The following is a 9,060-nucleotide window of genomic DNA, read 5'->3' on the forward strand; positions in this document are numbered from 1 at the left end:
CAACAAATATCAAATCAAGTGAAGGGATGCGGTGTCCAGTCATAAGCCCCGCTCCGCTGTAGAGTCCCGGTCTTGTAATGTTTCAGACCCAGGGTGTCGCCCATACTGGTGAATCCAGAACTAATGGGCGCACAAACGGGTTTTTAAGGCAGATGTTAAAAAGTCAATATAATTTCACAAGACAGTTTGTTGTTATTTGTTTTGTATAATTGATATATCATTTTATGCTTTGATTGTACATAAATTTATGTTTACATTAAGAATATATGTTTATGTTATAAAAAAATATTGTTTATTTGTTGCTTTATCTTGTAAAAACTCGTTGTTTTACACAATTAATATTAGAGTATGATTATGTTGGTACTGTTGAGTTTAGTGTGTGTGTGTTTGGGGGTGGGGCGATTGGCGCGAAGTTAATCATTTATTTTAAATATATCTGCTGCTTCAGTCCCTTTTTTTAATAAAACAACTCATAGTTGGATGTACATAATTGATTTATTATTACATAGCTAGTCATCGGTCGTGTGCAATAGTGGTCCACGAACTGCAATCAGTTTTATTTGCAATTGATATAATGTATATACAATGTTTTGAATTTAACTCGATCGCTTGTTTTAAATTATCTTTCATTGTTTTTAATTGCTGTAAAATTAATTAATACATGCAAATATTGCTATTGTTTGTATGTCTTGTGGTTTTCATTATTTAGCTATATTTAGAAATTGTTCTCAAGTAAATATATCTGGTGCCGAGTTCACAAAGCATTCTCAGACTTAAGTTAAGAATTTATGCCTCGCCCCACATTTTAACTAAAATATTTAAACTAAAATATAGTCCTTTATAAAACTTTTGTTGTTTTAATGTATCAAATACATCAATAAGAAACTTACGTGTTTCTATAGAAACTTACGTGTTTCTATATCTAAGATATTTCTCATAAACAGTGATTGAAAGTTGAGTAAATTCTGAACATAAGTCTAAGAATGCTTTGTGAACTTGGGGTCTGGTTGAGCAAATAATTGAATTAATGACTGGCAAAGATAGTATATTGATCTAATGTTCTTAGTTTAAACATATTTTATTGACAAATATCAAAAGGATTGAGCACAAGTTTCAAAAACTTAGAAAAGCCCTTTCCATACATATAAATGATAGACAAAATTTAATACAAACAAGATTGCGAAATAGTATATACAATAATAAATAATTTATAAGTAATATAAGTAAAGTCAGATGAATTATATCGCAAAGCTCTATATAAAATAAGTGAAGAGGTGATAAAGAGAATATAAAATTATATTTAAAACATTGAAAAATAAAGTTTAATAAATGGGATATAAATGAACTGTTCCATGTATATTTTTTTTCCACCAAAAAAAAGCTATAGCTAATAATTTAATCTTAGATGTAACTACTAACAATAACTTTTATTTAAATCGTTTTGAAAGTTTGATATATTTGTGAACTTCAAGAAAAAGGTTTGTATTCATCTCAATTGACAATTCTGAATTGCCGCACAATAGGATATCTATATTTATCACAGAATAATTTGACAATGTATTTAATAGTTTGACACGAATTACATCATATAAGTGACATTGCAGGAAATAGTGTTCGGCATTTTCTATAAATTTGCCACAAGAACATGTGGGATCATTCACAACGTTTATTTTATACAAATCATTTTGCAACGAACTACACCCATGCCGTATTCTAGTGTAAATACTATTTTCATGTCTATTACCTTTACAGTAGTAGATTGGCGCTTTATGTATTAAGGAACGTAATTTTTGTTTGTATAGATATTTGAAGGATTTAATGTTGGTTGATTGCTTTATGGGGTCCTCTAATAATTCCCAATCTCGAATTGTTGTGGGGAAGTACGAAGTTTGGTGTAATGTTGTTCTACAATAAGGATATCTATATTCGCTAATGTTTCTTAAATTGTATTTTTGTGGTGTTTGTTGATAATATTCTAGAATGTGATATAAGTATGCTGGGTTTCTCTGATTTTTAATTTGAAAAAAGGTAGTTAGTCGCTTTTGTGTACGTCTGTCTGACAATTTATTCCATCTGGTTTCAAAATAAAGAGCTTCACGAGAACAAGTTTTAGTTAGTCCAGTGACAATCCTGGCAGCTTCTAGCTGTACCTTTTCAAGTTTTTCGGTATTGGAAACGTTACACCCATCCCACACTTCACATGCGTATTCCAATTTCTAATGCGTATTCTAATGTTCTTGAGATACATTCACTAAATCAAAATGTGCTTAGCTGCCAAAGACTCTACTGTTGAGATATTGCCTATGAATGAAGCTGTTGTCTGCGATATTACCATGGGTGAATGCGGAATTTAGGCTCCACAAACGAACAGATCCAAACTGTAAAGCTACAGCAAACATTTTATATCCAGGAATGTAGTCCTACTGATGTCGTAGAGGACATGGGAACGTTTGAATCAAATGCTGCACGTTTGTTGCGAAGAAATATCCTGTAGCTTAGTTTTAATTTGTTTAACGATTATGCTAGGTATCTTTTGAGCTGTATTTGCGGCTTTGTATTAGCATATTGTGTTTAACAGTTTTCAGTGTAACTATTGGTCTGTCTTTATTGTTTAGTTTATATATGTTTTTTTTTTAAATATTCAATGCATATGTTACTTTGGCTTTCATTTTGTATAATTTGTTCTAATTGTTTTGTATTACAATGTACTTTATCGTGTTTTGCTTTTGTTTGTGCACAGCCATACCTACAAGGACTTATCCATCACCATTGATCACGTAGAAACATTCTATCAAATAACAATTTTTTCTAACGATTCCCAACTACAACTTAACGTCAATTAGTGCACTGCTTGAAAATCGTGTTTAATTGTTATAAATTTGTGTCCGATGGGGGGGAGAAATGTCTCCGTTTTGGCGAAAAAAAGCCAATGACAGACCTTTTGCTCCAACGCGTAAGCGTTAACCATTGGAACACTCATGCCCCCGGGTCCAACAAGACGGATGAAGTTGTTTTGTGTCGCTCTCGCATAAGTGATAGATTTTTGCCCCCTACCTATCGAAGAAAGCAGAGCACTAGTAAAATGGGTCCGTCCGTCACACTTTTTGGGACTCAATAACTCTGCTTCTAATTGAGGTAAAATGTCCAAACTTGGTGTAGAGGTTTATTAGGCAAATACCTTGATGATGGGCATTTCCTGCTTAGGGTATAGGCAGAGATAAGCAATGTCATTTGTTGATGCTTTGCTTATAATTAAGAGACAGTGATGGAACTTGGTGCATAGTTCCATCATATAAATACCTTGACTCAATCGATAGTGAGCATTTTCGGCTCTGGGTAAGCAGAGCAATAAGTAATTAAATTGGTTATGTCATTGGGGCCAGACAACTTAATTGAGTTATAATGGTGAAACTCCGTGTGTGTTTCATTACACCAATAGCTAAACAAAGTTCGGTGCTGAACATTTTCCGCTTAGGCAATGGTTTTTGTTCATTAGTCAATGATATCAAGTTTACAGTGTTACAGTCAATATACCTGGCTACAAGTATACTAGTATATATTTCCCGTTAAACAAGGATGTCACTGTAATGTCAGTTATAAGTGGCGAAAACTGTCGTATTTTCCGATTAAGATAACTTGCATCTTACTGAAATATACTTTATTATTGGTCCCACTACTGCCATCTATCAGAAGGTGATGTAATCTTTAATTGTTACAATTGTATTATTCCTTCCATACCATTAGCTTTAACCACCAGTCAGAAGTAAGATGAATTATTCCACTTTTTGAAATATCGAATTTGCCAAATTTTACATGTTGATTAACAAGCGGTTGCCTTGCAAGATACGCCCACATTTTGCAAGAGATGGACAGAGAACAAGCTAAGACCGCGAGTTTTCATCCAACCAGGGGTCATAATCGTGGATGTTACGGTGCGACAATATCAAAAGGATATAACTATATATTTTAAGTTTCATCAAAATCGGATAAGCATTGTGATCTCTGGAGGATCCATAAGTTAAAAATGTGATCTTTCGTACAATCAGGGGCCATAATCCAGGAAGTTACCGTCCGATATACGCCAATATCGAAAGCAATCAAGATCTTAGGGATATAAACATGCATGTCAAGCGTCGTCAAGGTCCACAACTTTGGTATTACATACGTTTATACTATTTTGCGTACAGGGAGCGTCGGCCCGATTTTCACGAAATTCAAACTCAACTATCCTTATTGTGAAACGGTGATATATTTAAACGTATTTTTCAATCTGATAACAATTTTGCCCTCCAGATGGACCACAAATTAAAAACACGATTTTTCAAACAACCAGGGGCCACAATCCAGGAATATCGAAATGAACCGAGCTCTTTGGGTCAAACATAAATTTCATCAAAATCGGATAACTATTGTTACCTCTAGAGCGTCCACAACCTTGGTATTACACCGTTTTTCGTATGAGGACCGGCCATTTTCTCAGGGAATTTCGTCTGATTTTCATGAAACTCAAACCCGACTGTCATTAGGGTGTAACGGTGATGCATTTCATTGGTTTTTAAAATCGGTTTAAAATTGTGACCTCTAGAAGTTCCACAGTAAATTTACAATTTGTTGTAAAAATAATATTTTAGATGGCACTTCTGTTAATATACAGCTCATAACCAGGGGCAATCATCCAAGAAGTTACGGTCCGATATGCGCGAATATCGAAATGAACTAAGATATTTGGGATGTAAACGCATGATTTAAGTTTCATCCATATCGGATAGAAATTGTGCGTGCAGAGTGTCCACAAGCTAAAATGGTGATTGTGAAATTATACTTTATTAATTCTATCAATGGAAACAATCATCCCAAACTTAGGCTGCCCGTCTACAGCTAGCTCAGCCTGAGAACAGGCTCTAAGCTAATTAACCGACATTTTAATTCCTACATCGTCGAAAACACTGAGTATGCTTTTAGAAATCTTTAGAATTACTTATTTCTCTTCTATTGTCATATTGAATGAAATTAAATATGTTTGTTTAGCCGTTGTGTGTATGAAAGATGTCAAACTAATCAGAGCCGAATCACAAAATAGTCCTCTAATTATTTAATATGGCGGCGCCCATGAAAGATAATTTCACAGAGGCGATTTTGTTTGCGAAGACAAATTTAAGAGTATCTATAACCTTGTTTTGAAAAATAAACAGACTGAAACTCTAAAAGACAGTTTACAATGGTAAAGACTGTTTTGCAATATTACCCACTAGCACATATTATATATGGCTTTTACCGGAGTGGCAGACGTTGACATAATTGCCATCTTGACATATGTGTTTACATAAAACACGTGCTTCGGGTTATTCTTACTCTGCTGTGTATACAATGTAGTAGTCAAGACGTCCAGTCGATAAGTCCCGACCCAAAATGATCACGTGAGCGTTTTAAATGGCGGGCATTTAGGGCAGTGATCTAATTCTCGAAGTATGACGTAGATCGATCGCTGCGTGCAGTATGTGGAAACAATATAACGGACATGGCTGTAATAACTTTATGATCACCAGCATTACTGACACCTTCTTTAAACAGGTATTTTATACACAAATTCTACAGTGCCATAATAACCAAGGGATTGTGCTCTTTCAATACAAATTGACTCTGGACCTTTATTTAGTCTATCTCCATGAGACAGCAAGAGTTTAATCTTATCAATACGTTGTGTTTCTGAAATACAGCAGCTGTAGAATACGGTCGTGTTATTGTCTCTACCAGCAATACAATTCACATCACAAATACTACATGTATCTATTAAATACTCTACCACTTCTACCGTACTAAATTCACATGCATGGTGAAGTAATGTACAGTTTTCGGCATCAATAAAGTCTAAATTAGCTCCATTACTCACCAAGACTTGTATCTTTTCTACTGCTTGTGGTACATCTCGTCCACAACAATAGAACACTGGCGTTGTATTATACACACCACCTAAACAGTTCCCATTACAGTTATTATCAATCAAATACTGAAAAACATCTGCTGTACTATACCATCATGCTATATGTATCGGTGATGTGTTATCTATAGCTGTAACATCTAAATTAGCCCCATTAATCACCAGGACTTTCATATTTTCAACCGCTTGTCTTACATCTCTTTGACAACAATATAATACTGGTGTTCTATTATACTTATCTACATAGTTTACATTACAGTTATTACCAATCAAATACTTACAACATCTACGGTACTTCGCCAGCAAGCTTTATGTAGCAATGGTGCGTTACCTACATCTGTAACATCTAAATTAGCTCCATTACTCACCAAGACTTTTATCTTTTCCACCGCTTGTGGTACATTTCTTTCACAACAATAGAATACTGGTGTTCTATTATACCTACCACCTACACGGTTCACATTACAGTTATTATCAATCAAATACTGAACTACATCTACTGTACTGTTCCTGCAAGCTATATGTAACAATGATGCGTTATCTATAACTGTAGCATCTAAATTAGCTCCATTACACACCAAGACTTCGATCTTTTCAACCGCTTGTGGCCTATCGTTATAACAATAGTTGAATAGTGGCGTTCTATTATACGTATCACCTACTCAGTTCACATTACAGTTGTTATCAATCAAATACCAAACAGCCATTAAAGTACTTTATTGACAGGAATAATGCAATAATGTTTGTTCGTTTGTATTTAGAACATCTCACCCCCCCCCCCACCTTGTAATAAACGTTTTCTAGTCTCTAGTTTTCCGGTTTGATCCAATTCATTCATTGTATCATATAGAGTTTTATCAAATATAAGTTTAAGTAAATCAATTGGGGCTGACAGACAGATGTATAAGAAGTGTAATGCATGAAGTATGACCTCTAAGAACAAGTAGCTTTACTTTATGTATAATGTCAAATTCAGAAAAACAAGCTCTTTCTAAGGGCGTTTTACCATCGTTATCTACTATATTTATACTTTCTTTATATTGGTCGAATACTGATATGAATTTATGTATATCATCAATATACGCTGAATGGTGGAGCGGATATTCCTTGCTGGGGTCTTCATCCTGGTTCTTTGTTTCACTCGTGGTTACTTCAACATCATCTACAATGATAATGAAATGAAATGAAATGGGTTTAACATCCTACTGTTCTGCTTCGATGGGGCTAATGCCGATGGGCAGACGCCATACATTGTCCTATGAGGAAAATTTTGCCCGGGCCGCAGCACTATGGTGGAGGGGGTAGATGGACGAATAGTTAGCGCGCGCTCGTTGTATCAGAAGGTTGAGTTAACTGGCGTGGTTTCGATTTCCCCGTTGCACGTGACAAAGAGTAGGGTCGCCTCTCCAACCTCGTGGGTATTCCCCGGGTCCTATGGTTTCCCCCCACTGCTTAAGACCCTACGTTCAAGCGAATTATTGAAATAAAATTGAGCTATATATTAGTCCCGAAATGACCTAGTTTGTGTCGAGTGAACGTTAAACCCCGTTTGTGTCGAATGGACGTTAACAACCCCCCCCCCCCCCCTGTCTGCGTAAAAGAGTATTAGGAGACTAATCTCTTCTACTAAGCTGAATTTGAGAGCTCTTTCTTGATTGATACCTGCCTAGAATTGTTTCGTTGGTGGCATGAATTTCGTTATTAATTGGTACTTTCCATAGGTGTATGCGGAACATCGGTCTATTCGGCAGAACTGAAGGTTAAGTTAGAAGTGTAAAGTTAGCTCGATTTTCGTTGGATTTATATCTAAAGAATGTCTCTAAAACACATTTGATTAAATAAGTTTTCTAAAAAAGACTAAAAAGTTTTCTAAAGATATCATAAATGGGGATGTCTGGGCATACGAACTGCACTGCTATATTGGCTAATGTCGAAAAACCGGGGAGGGAGACACACCCATACACTCTTCTCTGCTTCAAATTTTACTATAAGCCCAGAGCTCTAATGGTTTTCTATACATGGGTTTCGACTTTCAGTTTATCTACTTGGTCAAATATGACGTAATTAATCATAATGACTGACTCATGCTTAATGACGCGAGTACTTAAAAGGACAGAATGAATTTTTCTGTCATTAGTGATCAGGTGATATTTTGTTTTCACACAGAACTAGCTATGTTTACCAATTATATACCTTTTTATGCGCCAACCCATTACTCATTCATTTGATACGTGAGATGTATATGACACCAGTAACCAACCAGAACATAATATTAATATAATGCTATTTTTAATTTAACCAGCGGCTGCCAGGCAGGATACGCCCAGATTTTCGAGAGATGGATAGTGAACAAGCTAAAAAGGAAGTGATTTTTCCTACAATCAAGGGCCATAATTCAGAAAATTACAATTCGATATGCGCAAATATCGAAAGGAACCGAGATCGTTGGGTTATAAACTCACATTTCAAGTTTCAACAAAATCAGATAAAAATTGTGACCTCTATAGGGTCCACAATCTTGATATACCATATTTTTACGCTATTTGAGAAAGAGGGGCTGCCATTTTGTCTGTCAGTTTTGGGCCGATTTTCACGAAATTCGAACTCAGCCATCCTAAGGGTGTAACGGTGATATAATATTACGGTTTTTTTTTAAATCGGATAACAATTATAACCTCTATAGGGCCCACAAGCTAAAAACGCGATTTTTCGTACAATCAGGGGACATACTTCAGGAAGTTACGGTCCGATATGTGCGAATATCGAAAGGAACCGAGATCTTTGGGTTATAAACTTACATTTCAAGTTTCAACAAAATTGATTAAAAATTGTGACTTCTATAGGATCCACAACCTTGATATACCATATTTTTATGCTATTTGAGAACGAAGGGCGGCCATTTTGTCTGTCACTTTTAGGCCGATTTTCACGAAATTCAAACTCAGTCGTCCTTAGGGTGTAACTGTGATATAATAATACGTTTTTTTTTAAATCGGATAAAAATTATGACCTCTATAGGGTCCACAAGCTAAAAACGTGATTTTTCGTACAATCAGAGGCCCTAATTCAGGAAGTTACATTCCGATATGCGCGAATATCGAAAGGAACCGAGATCTTTGGGT

The sequence above is a fragment of the Patella vulgata genome, chromosome 1 (genome assembly GCF_932274485.2).
Source record: "Patella vulgata chromosome 1, xgPatVulg1.2, whole genome shotgun sequence".
Lineage (NCBI taxonomy): Eukaryota > Metazoa > Mollusca > Gastropoda > Patellidae > Patella > Patella vulgata.